The sequence below is a fragment of the Alosa pseudoharengus genome, unplaced genomic scaffold, assembly GCF_046254945.1.
Source record: "Alosa pseudoharengus isolate Yale_2024_CS ecotype anadromous, Long Island Sound unplaced genomic scaffold, YU_APseudo_1.1 YU_APseudo_1.1_scf_13, whole genome shotgun sequence".
NCBI classification, from domain to species: domain Eukaryota; kingdom Metazoa; phylum Chordata; class Actinopteri; order Clupeiformes; family Clupeidae; genus Alosa; species Alosa pseudoharengus.
Genome location: NW_027468598.1, coordinates 34,102,416 through 34,118,173, shown reverse-complemented (window position 1 = coordinate 34,118,173; position 15,758 = coordinate 34,102,416). Strand labels below are relative to the sequence as shown.

Below are 15,758 nucleotides of genomic sequence, written 5' to 3'. Positions count from 1 at the left end.
CTGCTAAAATAAAATGCGCCTGATATTGACACAGACACACCAGCATAACCTGAATTTCCATTCAAGGAATAAAGGAGGTAGTCTATAGTCTACAATAATAATGATCACAATCTCCATTTTCTGTCCTGTGCACGCAGCCAAGCCTTGTTAATGACTGTGATGAAAAGATCTGCACATAACCTTGCTACATTTTGAAGGTTAGCGTAAAAGGTCCCCGGTAACCTGTCACTGTTTATCCCCGTAAGAAAACGACACTAGAATTAGTTACCCAACTGTGCCTGTTCCCTTTGTGTTAGACTGTAATCATGTTATACATTAATTAGTGATTAAAAATTACCTTTCTGTGCTCCATACTTGTAACACGAACTGATCTGACCTGACCCGAGTTTACGTGTGTGCCTGTCTGCACTCATGATTCTCTACAACTTTTTACTGCATTGCCATGAACAAAGTAAAGGCAAAAAAGGTGTTTCTTTGTCGAACAAATTGGGATGCAATGTGAGCCTTGAATTGAATACCATGCAGGAATTTGCTACGATCTCAAAACCGGATTATGAACATTCTTTGCCATAGAGAAACACTCAATAGGGTTGGATTATAAACATGCTTTGCCACAAAAACAGAGAAAAAAGTGAGGTAAGTCGATCTATATGAATTTATTATTTTGCTGTCACTTCGTCTGTTTTATAACCCAGAAGGATGTAGCCTATATCAAATGATAGCCCTGTGTCTCCTCTTTCATCTGATATGCTTGCCATATCTATGCGTTCACGGGTTTTGCGAGTAATTCTAACTAGAGTAATGGGTGTGCAGGTGAACACAGAGACTGTAAATATGATGCAATTTGATTTCATTTCATGTTTTTTTTTTTTTAATCTTCATACTTTAAGTACAGACAAGTGCGTGGTCTCGTTGGAAAGCCCCACTTCTGCTCTGTCACAGGATAAAGGCTTCTCACTGCTATGAACAGTTGCGGAGCAATGTAACAGAGAAGAAAGGGTGTGTTTTTTGACCCACTTTGCATCAATTGGCTTCAAAGGGTTAAAATCTCACGTACCCCCTGGAGTGCCTTCACGTACCCCCAGTGGTACGCGTACCCCCATTTGGGAACCACTGCTCTAATCAATGCGATGCCGTGTCTGTGTTGTGGTCAACAACTGCCCTTTTTTTTTTTACTCCCGAAAAGTGCGTTCGCACCGGCGCGCTTGATAGAAATGTAATGATACATTTATTCCCACACTGTACAGTAGTGACTCCCTGTCTGCCCTGGAGTGTCCACTGGAGCTGGACATGAGATGCTATGTACAGATCCTGGTCAGGAGGAAAAAATTCTGAGCTGCCTAAGAAGGTGTGGGATGACCCATGGACCCGTCCAACTGATATGGGATGGGGACCCAGAGTAAAGCAGAGTTGTTAAAGTCCGGCTTCAGAAAGTAAAAGTCCTGCCACAACCATTCACTACATCAGATAGATAGATAGATACTTTATTGATCCCCAAGGGGAAATTCAAGGTCTTCAAGGAAATTCAAGATGATTCTGATTAGCACAACACCAGGTAGATTTCGTGGAATCCCCTGCGTTAAGTGAACAGCTAGAACCAATACATGGTAGAAGTTTTACTCTCTGAAGCTGTATGTTTACATCTCTGGAGTAGAGGACAAATAACACTGAACCTGACTAGCAGCATTCTGCACTATGTCCAATCAATGAACACATCTAATCACAAATCAAAAAGGGATTTTCCTTTTTGTTTCCTCATGTTTTTCTATGATGATCTGCAGTGAACAGAGAACCTGCTGTGCCCTGTACTGTATATAAGGGGGTGAGATATTGACTGATCGCTGCTAGCAAAGCAAAATTCACTGAGGTAACGTGGAAAATTGACTGAGGTAACGTGGAAAAAGGTCCTGTGGTTACAGACACACACACACACACACACAGTGTAAAATGGGTTTGATTTCTAATAAAGCCCCCCCCCCCCCCCACACACACACCAAGTACATATGGGCCCCCATAGCAACATGATGAAACCTCTAAACGTACTGTACTCCCCAACCCTCTAAAATAGCTGTAACATAATAGAGAATTCACAGATTGCTGTGATATTTGGGGTTTCTCCATCTTAATAAGAATAAGAATTAAAAGAAATATGAGGTGGGGAATTGAAACCAAAATGGGTCCACATGGCATAGCCCATTGAGCGGAGTTAGCTGGGTGTTGATGAATAGGTGTGAACTTCCTCACGTTTCCAGCATTCATGCTCTCCTAGCAGTATCACACATTTTAAAAACAAAGTTGGGACAAGACAGGGGTAACAAAATGCTGGGAAAGTTGTGTAATGATAAAGAAAACAAAAGGAGGAATGTTTCACAACTAACTATTTTTTTTTGTTATTATGACCGCCGCACAGCGAAGCGGCGGTCATATAGGGTTAGTCAGATTTTTTTTTTTTTTTTTTTTCGCATGCCCAAATTTCCGTCAATGATTCCCGGGACACTGAAAGACCGGGGTACACGAAACTTGGTGGGCATGTATCCTCACATGGATAGCATGGAACCATCGTTTTTCGTTTTGATCTGTAGCCCCCCCGCTGGACTGGACCCCCCTAAAGGAGGGTAGGGCAGACACAGTTTTCTGTGAATATCTCGAAAACCGTAGGGTTTAGGAGGACCATTTTTTTTTTGTATGTTGATCTAAAGAGGCCATGTCAACCCATTCCATAACCACTCATTTCATGTATAGCGCCACCTAGTTAAACACAAAAAAGTAAAAATGAGGTGTTGTAATCGCAGGTATCTGTGACCTAACATAGTCAAAACTGCACGAAATTGGAAGTGTAGGATTATTATGACACCCTCTGAATGCACGCCAAGTTTCGTGGAATTCCGTTCATGGGGGGCCACACAATAAATTAATTTATGTTACTATACACCAACTGGCCTGTAGGTGGCCGGAGACAGTTTTCTGTGAATATCTCGAGAACCGTAGGGCCTAGGAGGTCCACCTTTTTTATGTATGTTGGTCTTAAGGGGGCATGTCAACCCATCCCATTACCACTTATTTCATGTACATCACAGTATCTCTGGCTGACAAGGTCAAAACTGCACGAAATTAAAAGTGTAGGATCATTATGACACCCTCCGAATGCATGCCACGTTTTGTGTACTTTCGTTCATGGGGGGCCTTACAATAAAATAATTTATGTGTACATTTAGTGACGTACACCAACAAGGATTCCCGGGACACTGAAAGACCGGGGTACACGAAACTTGGTGGGCATGTACCCCCACATGGATAGCATGGAACCGTCATTTTTCGTTTTGATCTGTAGCCCCCCCGCTGGACTGGACCCCCCAAAAGGAGGGTAGGGCAGACACAGTTCTCTGTGAATATCTTGAGAATTATAGGGCCTAGGATGACCATTTTTTTCCGTATGTTTGCCTCCAGGGGTCATGTTAACCCATTTCATGTGCACACATGTGCTCAAACAGATACACACACACACACATACATTCACAGTAATCATACGTACGACACATATTCACACAGTAGACATATGTACGCTTGCATGCACAGGCACATACGCAGGCACACAAGCACACACACACACACACACACACATAACATAAACATAACACAAACAATCAAGAATTTCTCAGAATTATGAACAGGCAAGATGGAGGTGGGGTTGTATAAAATGAATTTTACATGTGAAATCTATGAACTAATAATGTTTTGGTAATTGTTGTCTAGCAGATACCAGTGAGAATTGAGTGTGGATAATACAATTTAGTGAGACAGTTAGAATCATATAGGCCTTTCAGCGTGATTTCTTTTTGTGGAAAAAATGTGCTGGACTGGGCGGCGGTCATATTTTGTACTGCTCTGCGGTACATCTAGTTTTATTTTAGTTTAATTTATGTTTTGTTTGTTTTAAGCAACTGTAAACTGATTACTGGAACATTTATATTCTTGAGTTCCACAAAAGTCTGAGAAAATGACAATGCAGATAGTACTGTTATAAGCACATCAGTGTGTTGTTGCTGACTTGAAAGGGTTATTCAAATGGTTCATTTGTGGTTCATTTTGTTACAAAAGGATTGTTAGGTGTTGACTGCAGAGTTACATTATGACAACATGAGTTGTTTATCTCAAATTGCTATGTCTTTAGTGGCTTGCGTGTAGAATTTTGACATAATGAGCCAAGTTCTGCATAAAGTGTGTAAGCAATCAGCTAAACCTGTAACTTTGTTCATATAGTGGATGTGCAAAACACACAGTACAGGCAAATTCCCTTTGTAAATCATTTGGATGCACTGTGGGCATTTGATATGATACCGTAGATGATTGGGAGAGTGCACTAGCTTCTTTTTACCTACAGCATGTCTACGGCATAGTAGGGTGACCACCAGTGACATATTTTTAAATTTCCTATAGTGTCTACTATGTGTCTACTATAGTGTATTTGAAGATATGAGGTTTTCACCCGACAGCAGCGTCATGTTGAAAAAAAGAGGAGGAAGGGGAGAAAATGGACACCTCCAACATTTTTGTTCAGTTTGGCCAAGAGGTCACTATTTTATGACACATGTGAAAAACCTGGTCTGGACATAGGATTTGAAAGCTGGACTGTCCGGGCAAAATCCAGATGAATGCCCACCCTTCTTATTGGTGGCCCCAGCTTGTATGACACCCTGGGCAACACCCTCTCAGAAAACCACATGAAGGTTAACAAATACTCGTTTTTTTTATGTGAGTGCTTGTGCATATGAGGTTCCACAAGCTGCCGCCCATATGAGGTTCCACCCCTGACCCCACTGCATAGCCATGTTAGTATGGTAGCATTAGCATAGTAGCTGCCATATCATGCGTTTATGGCCACTACTACTTCTACTCCTTTATCTAGAACAGAGTGAACTTGTCATATGAAAAACAACCTGGAATTGAATATTACATTTAATATCACCATCTTAGGTTGACCTAATTGCACACTGTAACTGAAACAAACCAGCGTAAAGCAAAAGGCACTGGGTAAAATGAGAGAAAACATATCATTCTGACCATTACTGTCCTTGAAAACCAACTAAATGCATATAATTAAGATATGTCCCAACCAGTTTACAGATGTTTAAAAACAGAATATCATGAAGAAAAGTAATGAGAATTCCTGCATGGTTGTCAAGAACAGCTTCCTGCTTTTAGGGCTTTCCAGTAGCAGTAGCAGTGCTTTGATAAAATACAGTCGTTAGTTTGCAATGACAGCCATGACATCTGCACAGAGATTCCAACGGCTGGCTGGGCCGTCTGTGGGAAAGTGGCGGCACACAGAACTGATAACAGTGGTGCCGGCACAATGATCTTCAATTAAAGCCACATCGTCCGTCTTCAGGGTAATGGGAAGCAAAAGCATTTCCATGATGGAGCGCTAAAAGCCATTTTCCCTTCCTCTCCTCCCAAGTCACAGTGTACAGTGGCACAGTAGTCCACGGCCACCTGATTTCATTATCATGCAGGCACTGTATGGGGCATACTACAGGGCCCTCCAGTCGTCAGAGTAATAGAACATCTCTCCTGACTAGAGCACTGTAACATGCCATGACATAGTATGTAGGCACAGACAGGCTGGATAACGTTTAGCGTGGTGAAAGTACATTCTACAATCTTCTAAATACACTCTTTTACTGTACAAAATATATGTGTAACTAACTTATGCAATTTGGGAGAATTTCAAAATATCAACTCAAGTTCATTTCTGGGTTTTCCTCTGGGATTCTTTGGGATTTCGTCTTTGGACAGGACACAGAGAGAATGACTGGGTGAAATTATAAATGATGTGAGATGAGAAAGGTCACTAAAGGTCAGACTCAGAATGATGTTCCCACGGGCCCAAAGGTAAGGCACAGCAGCACTGCTTCTGTTTGTGTCCCATTAATTAGCTGCAGCGTAGACCCTTGTATGGACATCCTCTCTCTCTGGCTCTATTGACTTATTCTTCCCATGTATGTTTTATTCGTCTTGCTGTGGTCATTTCCCTCTGATTGGCGTGTCCTTGTGGTCTATGTGCAGTGTGGACTGCGGCATCCTCACAGGACAGCAGCTTAGAAATAAACAAAAACAACTGCTTGATTTTCTCTTCGTACATCTCTTCCTCTCTGTTCCCTCCATTCATCTCTTCCTCTCTGTACATCTCTTCCTCTCTATTCCCTCTGTACATTTCTTCCTCTGTTCTCTCCATTTATCTCTTCCTCTCTGTTCTCTCCATTCACCTCTTCCTCTCTGTTCCCTCTGTATATTTCTTCCTCTCTCTTCTCTCTGTACATCTCTTCCTCTCTCTTCTCTCTGTACATCTCTTCCTGTTCAATCCAGTCTTGTATTCTGTCTTTTCTTTTTGTTAACCTCTCCTCGTCTCCACTTCTTCTATTTCCTGTTCTTGCAATCATTCCAAAAAAAATCTGCAATTAACACGTGAAACTGCTTGATTAAATAATTTCCATTGTTAAATCTCGCGCTTAAAGAATAAATAAGGCTTGTGTTTCTGTCCTACCAGAAAAGGTGACCGTCAAACACTGGGCAGTTTGATAGTAGCCATGCACCTTCAGCTGGATTGAAATGACCCAGCCAACATATAAGAGGAATTAAATGAACTATCCTAACCATTGTATTGGTATACATGTCTACACACACACAAAAAAGTTTGTTTCCCAAAATACCCTGCTTCAAAGACCCTCAGCATTTTTTGAAGTCTTGCGCTCATTTGCATATCTGCAAAACAAACACACATGAATTCCCTATGCCGGAGGAGAGGCAGCTCAAGATGAAGATCAGCTCATTAAACACCATGCAGAACGGCCTGAATTACACCCTAAACAGCCAACCCACTTAAAGACACCGCCAAATGAGCCTTTTAGTGGATTATGGCTGGCAAAGAAAAAACTAAATAAGTTGACTGTGACTTTTTAAACCTTAAAGCAGCACTTTGGAAGTTTTGGCCTAACACCAACAAGCTAGACACCTAAAAGGCTTGCAAAACCTGACAAACACCATCCAGGTTCTGCACATGTAGGTACACACTCACAGTCTCACTATGAAGGTATATTGGGTGCAAAAGTGGCGAGCACATTTAACTGCAGATTTTGCATGTGCACACTAAAGTCGTAAATGTGTAACAGTAAAGTTGAAGTTGTACATATTTTTTTATATCTTGTTAACACAAAATAGGGGCTACGGGTTCACAAATCCTTTTTACAGGTACACAAATCCTATCCTGTGAGTCACAACTTTCAAGAGTCATGCACTCAACACTTTTGCTCCAAACGTTGCAGCGCAGTTGGTGCGAAATACATTTGCACATCCGTGTTTCATAATCTGAGAACATGCACAACATTCGTGCATTTGTAAACCCAAATGTGAACTAATGCATCCGAAGTTGTGCATCTGTGAAATAATTTCTCATTAATAAAATTCTACAGATCGCTTTGATTTTCTTGCACGACTACAAGTCAATTGATACAAGTGCTCGAATCTGCTTCTACGAGTGACGAGTGACTTTTGCTCCTAGCTAGGTGATATAATAGGAGCAAAAAGATTTGTATGTGTGCACGTCGAGCAATCAATCGAGAAAACAAGGCGGCCGGATCTGGATCCTGGATCGCGCTCAGACTACCATTGCCTCCTCATAAAGTAAGTAACATGATAACTTTCTTCATATTATTATCTTGTTTGTTGGTTTACATTATCATGACAGCTATGTTTAGCTTAGCTTACCTGCTTGCTAAATCCTCCAGTGCCAGACCAAGCTAGCTAGCTATCGCTAGATAAATAACTAGTTTAGAAGTACAGAAATGTAACACTGCCCGTCCAAAATCGTTAGGACACAGAATCTGACACAATCGTTCTGCAATTTTTGAACAGCTGACTTGTATCTTGCACGAAGACTATTGGATAGTGCTAGGCAAGTTATTTGCTGTGCAGACATTATGAATAATAATAAGGTCGTAAAACTTAACACCACACACCGCAACAAATATTTTTTCCTCGCTTTGTGCAAAGAAAAACTATAAATCGTGTGTCCTTCATTAGGAAACATGCTGAGGTTACTTACTTTATGAGCAGGCAATGTCTGAGCGCGATCCAGGATCCGGCTGCCTTGTTTTCTCGATCGATTCGGTCGACGTGCACACATACAAATCTTTTTGCTCCTATTATATCGCCTAGCCAGGAGCAAAAGTATCGTCACTCGTAGAAGCAGATTCGAGCACTTGTATCAATTGACTTGTAGTCGTGCAAGAAAATCAAAGCGATCTGTAGAATTTTATTAATGAGAAATTATTTCACAGATGCACAACTTCGGATGCATTAGTTCACATTTGGGTTTACAAATGCACGAATGTTGTGCATGTTCTCAGATTATGAAACACGGATGTGCAAATGTGTTTCGCACCAACTGCGCTGCAACGTTTGGAGCAAAAGTGTCGAGTGCATGACTCTTGAAAGTTGTGACTCACAGGATATGATTTGTGTACCTGTAAAAAGGATTTGTGAACCCGTAGCCCCTATTTTGTGTTCACAAGATATAAAAAAATATGTACAACTTCAACTTTACTGTTACACATTTACGACTTTAGTGTGCACATGCAAAATCTGCAGTTAAATGTGCTCGCCACTTTTGCACCCAATATACCTTCATATCTCACACACTGACCGTGAAACACACACACAACTGACAGATCTCGCACGACTACACAGCATACGTGCCTTTTCTCATGCTAACTTTTCGTCTGCACTTCCTCCGACGTATAATTTGATTAGACCCAGCTCACGATGGGATCTGTCAATTCTCAACATGCAGGCTAGATACAAAGATAGATAGATAGATAGATAGATAGATAGATAGATAGATACTTTATTGATCCCCAAGGGGAAATTCAAGGTCTCAGTAGCATACAGACATCACACACAACATGCACTTACAGCAGAAAGTTGCGAAGTAAAAAAGTAAACAAAAGACGGAGAAGAGAACACAAAGACACGGAGCTACCTCAACTTGCTGCCACTCTCGTCGGTGCCGGAACCGGAAGGGGACACGCGTATGCAACCTCCAATGCGTGTAGCGTTCATGACTGCATATATACATCACTGACTTCTACATGCAACAGTTCACTGCAACCAAAGAAGATTCACAGAAATGTCTGATTTATCAACAACTAACCGAACGACTAAACTCGTCTGAATGCACCACCATGTTACTTTCTGTCTGAGACAGACTGAAACAAAATAACCCAAACAAAGACAGAACTCCAAAGGAGATAATAAAGTACATTTAAATAAATATATTGCCCATGTCACTATTAGGCCCACCAAATAATACCAACTGACACATAAGTATTCAACAGGCGAAAGACTAGAGAGAGAAAGAAACAGGAAGTTGATCTGGCCAGACACTTAGAGGGAGAGGATGAAGAGGTGGGCCCTGGAAAGAGAACAGGATGGGAGGAGAGAGAGAGAGAGAGAATTTAGGGCCATGGGAAAAGAAGAGAGAGAATTTGGGGCTTTCCCAAGTTAGAGATGTGTTAAGTGGGCCACCGATAGCAGGTCCAGATAACTGTTCTCCAAGTGGCCCTGCAAATGTTTATCATATATAGGCTTTATCCTTAGTGCAAATGTTTATCATATCCTTAGTGCAAATGTTTATCATATATAGGCTTTATCCTTAGTGCAAATGTGCAAATGTTTATCATATATAGGCTTTATCCTTAGTGCTAATGTTTATCCTTAGTGCAAATGTTTATCATATATAGGCTTTATCCTTAGTGCAAATGTTTATCATATATAGGCTTTATCCTTAGTGCAAATGTTATCATATATAGGCTTTATCCTTAGTGCAAATGTTTATCATATATAGGCTTTATCCTTAGTGCTATGTTCTTCTTCTTTGTTAGTCTACACCTCTCAAAAATCCCTCTGTCTCTCTCTCACTCATTGTCTGTCACACTCATGCATGCACATGCACACCCACATACAGTAACACCAACACAAAAGTGTATGCATATCATCATGTAAATAGCAGAAATGGCAAAAGTTTACATGTATATTATTAGTATGTCAATGTCATCTAACATCTAAGTTGTCATATTAGTAGTCATCTCTGGTTATCTGTCATCCCAGTTGTGACAGCAGCCATTATTTTTACCTATATCAAAAAAGATAGCTTATGTCTATCTGGCTGAGATCTTACAGGAAATCCCACTGTACACAGTATGCTCAAGACAGGCAGAAGTTGGCTCCTTTAAGCTATAGAGTAGACCGTCATGCATCATTAATGCGACTATCTGACCTTTGGACGCTGAGACTGTCCTACAACAGTCACAGGCAACAAAAGCAGGATGGAAAAAGCCCCCAAGGTAATGTGTATGCTAAAAGAAACAGGCACAGCAGTGCCTACAAAAAAATAATATATTTATTTATTTTATAAAAAGAACAGAGAGAGAGAGAGAGAGAGAGAGAGCAGGAATGGGGGATTTAATCTCTCCCTCCTGTACAGCACACTGAGACGCATTATTAGGAGCCTGGGCCAGGAATGAGCTTCCTGATTGCTGCTCGCGACCTTCAGCCAGACTCTCTACTCGAGCTGCTAATATGCGGTTCCTCTGAGCTGCAGAGGCACAAGTTTGCCTCCGCCGTGGGGCGAAAATAGAGGCATGTGTTGTTCTGGCTGGTATGTGTTGGGGGGGGGGGGAAAGGGCTCTGCTTTTACCCTGAGACAGGTCTCCTCTCAGTCAACCTGTTAAGCCAGCCAAGAGATTAAAATGAAATGCCTTGGAAATGTAAATGATCCAAAAACCAAAAAAAAAAAAAAAAACATGAACCACAATAACAACAACAACAACAAAAAAAAAACGCGATTTGATATTTTCTGGTTGAGGCATTTTCTCCGTTTTAAATTTGAATCTGCTTTGAAAAGAACCCATTCATGCTCTGAGAAACAGATTACTATTAGGTCCATTCGTACACATAGGACTGGAAGAGGATTAAGTGCTGTAAGCCAGTTTTCTGCTGTTGCACGTCAATATAAAATCATATGGATATTTGAACCATTTATAGGGGGAATAGTATAATAGACATATGGTGGACATTGTCTCTGTGGATTACATTAGTCTGATGGAACTGTTTGGGGATCAGAGACATTTCATTGGGAACTTTGACCCCCTTTTGGCATTAGGTGCATGTGACTGGGGAAAAAAAAACAAAAAATGAAATAAAGATGTGATTTGCTGCAGTGACCATCCGCCCCAGGTGGTTAAAAATGACAAGTCTGCTTACATTAAGATGTCTGCCAGCGATGGATCTACCCAATCATAAATAAACCGTCCAGAAATGTTACCGGACTTGACACTGGAGCGCTCGCAAACCCGCCCATGACACCTCTGAGACGGATCTGGCTGAGAAGCAATCCCCACTCCTCCCTGCTTTCTCTCTCTCTCCCTCTCTCTCTCTGCCTTCCCAGATGTTGGGCCATATGCACAACATCACTAAAACACAGCTTAAGCCTGGGGATTTGGCCGAATTAAACCTGTTTCATCACTCGCCTTTCCTCCGCACGGCAGCAAGATTACCACCGGGGAGACGAGAGGATGCCTTCTGCCCATGGAGGAGAAACCGATGCTACCACCGCCCCCACCACCTTTCCACCCTACTTCATCCCCTCACCAGCTGGCCGAGGTATGGTCCTTGTCCAGCCCAAGTCCTCTACAGTTGGGACAGACTGGGTCAGCTGCTCTCCAAAACCACTTTCGGACCCCCCCCCCCATCACATCTTAGTTCCTTATTTGACTTAATCATTATTAACTAAGACTATCATTCTTGTAACTTTTTTTATTTTGATTTATATTTTTTTCCATTTTGCACAGTCATGGAGTTAACCAGATTTACATTTTAGCTACTAGTTAAATACTGTCCTGTGTATGTGACAAGTAAATCTGTCTGGATCTCTGAATCTCACGTTGGCTCAATGGCTGCCTTGCACTACTCCACTTGTACACTTGCACACTTTGCAACTTGTTGTTGTTGTCCTAAAAACACAACACACTTCTGCTGCTCTTACATAACTTGCACCACTATGCCACTTGCTTATTTAGGTCAAACAGAACTACCTCAGCCGTTTATTGGCCTGACTTTGCACTACTATATTGACTGTCTATGAACAATTTCAACCCAATTTTGCTGCTCTTATTTATTAATTGTATGTGCCTTCTTATTTACTTTTTATGTTTATCTGTGGACCTAATTGGTAAAATGATGTCTTGTCTCCACCGTGGGATAGTGAGAAACGTAATTTCGATCTCTTTGTATGTCTTGGCATGTGAAGAAATTGACAAAGCAGACTTTGACTTTGTTAAAGGCATTAAACACAGCCAAAGCCTCTACTTTAGAAGCAGCAGAGATGTGTCCATTTAGGCACTGGCTCCTGACATGCGTGGTTGGGAAGCTCCCCTTCCTCACCATCCGTGAGAGCCAGAGGACGGGCATATGTCGTTGTTAGCAGGAGCGGGACGTTGTCAGGTGTTTGGCCCCGAGCGTGGCAGGGAGAGACATGATCTCTTCATAGTTAACTCAGCATCACTAATACATCCAGAGGTCCGTGACCGAGCAGGCAACCCAGACACCTCACAAGCAGACAGAGCTCAGCAGAGTGGAAACTGCATATGAGGTGCTTATATTACAGGTTCAATACGGGAAATTAAATCTTTGAAGTGGTTAAATTATTTCTTATATCACTGATGTTACGACCCTGCCAGGTCTTCACTGGCCCCGCCCACTTGCGCTCATGTTTGTCTGTCTCTGTGAAGCAGGTTGCCCGAGATGTGCAGGTGTTTGGTGTTGCCCTGATGAGCACCTGTATTTGAAGGCCTGGGTTCCAAGTGCAGAGGGGCTTCCTCTCCACTCGACCGTCGTCTTTTTGTTTGTTTGAACACATCCCTAGACATACACTCGCACTACACCTTGCTTTTATTCACTACACTGACTTTTTCGTATATTACTTTAATAAATATTCTTTATTTACACATTCTGGCGTGGAACTCCCTTATGTAGCTCATGCGTGAGCCAGCATGCGTTACACTGATCACAGTGCAGGACATATTTGTGTATGTATTAACGCTTATGTTGTCCTGTGTGATCACAGGGCAGGACATATTTGTGTATGTATTAACACTGATGTTGTCCTGTGTGATCACAGTGAACCAGCATGCAACTGATCATGTGTACTTTTTAGTAACCATGGTAATTTTAGAACATGCGTGATTTGCTCCTCGGATTCACTTTCTGGTTGGCATGTGTGTGTGTGTGTTTATTCACTTTTCTTTTTTATTTGTGTGTGTGTGTGTATGTGAGAGAGAGAGTGAGTCTGCGCTTGACATGAATATGTCACATGGAATTTGAACATCTCTGTCTCTCTGGTATGTGTGTCATGTCAGTGTACACATGTGTGTGTGTGTTTGTGTGTGTGTGCATGCGTGTGTGTTCACGATGACTTAGGGTCACGCATGCCCTGCAACCCACTCTAATATTTATAGACACCTGCCTCCGGCGCTGAGACAGTCTATCGCAAGACTGAACATATACACAGTATGAGATTAATTAGAGAAATAAACTGCAAAAAGTAATAACCCTCACACATTTCTCAAGTTACATCCCTAAGGCAAGGCAGTGGCAGACAGGTATAGGTGGTGAAGCCTGTGTGTGTGTGTGTGTATGTGTGTGTGTATGCGTGCGTGTGTTTGTGTGTGGGAAGGGGGGGGGGGGTGGTGGGTGATCTATCAGTAGCAGTCTGTATACGGCCCAGCAACTGGCCAAGAACACAGCACTGTAATGTTGATTAACTACGCCCTCATGCTTTCTCCATCAGTCCACCAGCTGGCATTGGCCCAAAATAAAATCACACTTGCTGGCTGACACAAAAGGATCCTTGAAACGTCCTTATGTTTGATACAATGCTGAGGGTGAACTCACTCCTTTCATTTAGTCTGTAGTCTGATTGCCAGGATACATTTCCTCCACCTCCAGCATGTCTACTTGTCTCATTAGAGGCTGTTTTTATGTGTGTGTGTGTGTGTGTGTGTGTGTGTATATATATCTGTGTGTGTGTGTGTGTGTATCTGTGTGTGTGTGTGTATATCTGTCTGTGTGTGTGTGCGTGTGTATATTTTCCTCCACTCAGTAACACTGTCATAAATCTGCAGGAGCCTCTTGAGCTGGAGTTGTTTTTTTTTGTTGTTTTTTTCAAGGTTGGGAGTCGTGGGGGAGTGGAGCTTTTGCAGACAGCCTGCGCGAGCTCAGCACACGTTTGTTTATTATTTTAAGTTGATTTCTGCTGCCTCCTGTACTTTTTTCTGCACAGTGCGTCAGTCAGCCGTCGGCTCCTGCTCATCTGAATGGACATAAACAGAGGCATGCAAGAACCAGTGGGGCAAGAAACTGTGTCCCGTTCTGGTCCGGCAGTCACTGTATGCAGGACCGGCGCAGACATGTGTGTGTGTGTGTGTGCGGGATCTGTCTGCCGCTCTGTCTGGTTTGAGGGGCTTCAGCCGGCTGACGTGGGTTGTTTTCTTGGTCTTGGAAACGTCCTTCTCAAACGGACTCGGCGGATGAAGAGTGACAGTTGGGAGGTTAGTCCCGCCAGAGACGTGATTCATTCCACGTTCGTCAAGTGACATCACTTCTCTGCTTTTCCCAATCTGTTGTCATCATGTTAATTACTAAATTTTTAATATTCCAAAACATTAGTATAGTATAGGGATGGTATATAAGGATGGTGTTTATTCTATACAGTGTTTACTGTTTAATTTGGTTAAATAGTTGCAAAATAGTTAAAAAGAAATTCACTTATTTTCACATGGTACAAGCATAAATAATGCTGACGATGTTCCACATCTGGAGTGAGAACCCTCCTGTGGTTCTGTATGAGTAGTGTGGAACACTGTACCCATCTGGCATGCGACTCCGGCGAGCGTCTGGCCCAGTCCTGGGACACATCTGCTGATCCTGCTGCTGGGCAAAACAAAAGCAGAAGAGTCCCCACTCTCTGAGGAGGGCACAACACTGAAGATATAACTCATGTTGTTTTATCACCATCTCGGGAACAGATTACTGGGTTACACATAAGGCCCAGGTCTGATCAAGATCGCACACACACACACACACCCAGACACAGACGCACACACACACAAAGTCTGCTTGGTAGACTTAAAAGATAAATGCTCATATGATCTATCTCCATTATGAAGATGTTGGCATTGCTCCAGCATTTTAAGCCCCTCCAGGAAGTGCCATCTTTGCTTGATCACCAGGGACAGGCCCTGCAGAGTTCTTTTGTCACTCTGCCTGTCCACCAGATCCAGATGGAGGCCGGCTTTGAAACAAAGCCATATGGCTCACTTGGGTTCCAGCACCAGCAGGAACAACAGTAGCCTGGATTTTCCCATGCTGCCTTGCGCACGCAATTTTATTCACGCTGCTAGGCAGCCTGGATTCTATGGACTTCGTTTTCACCTCAACGAAGGAACCAATCACAGAACGGACGGGGGACAGCAAGACGATGACAACACACCGAAGCCGTTATGAGCTACGTACAGACGCATTAGATAGACATTCGTAGCGCCCAATAAACGGCTCTGGGCATTCGTAACCCACGTTTCAAATACGAGAAAAAATTAACTTGTAGTTCCCAGACCCCATCTCAATGAGATGAGGTGTGACGTTAG

The 15,758-nt window shown here is 42.4% G+C and overlaps 1 long non-coding RNA gene across 1 annotated transcript; it reads left to right on the top strand.

The window, feature by feature from the left end:
- The first annotated feature begins 548 nt into the window (after window positions 1–548).
- On the top strand, window positions 549–12,965 carry LOC143121267 (uncharacterized). Its single transcript, XR_012986462.1, has 3 exons — window positions 549–636; window positions 11,604–11,718; window positions 12,849–12,965. It is a non-coding gene; the product is annotated as an uncharacterized LOC143121267 (long non-coding RNA).
- The last annotated feature ends 2,793 nt before the right edge of the window (window positions 12,966–15,758 follow it).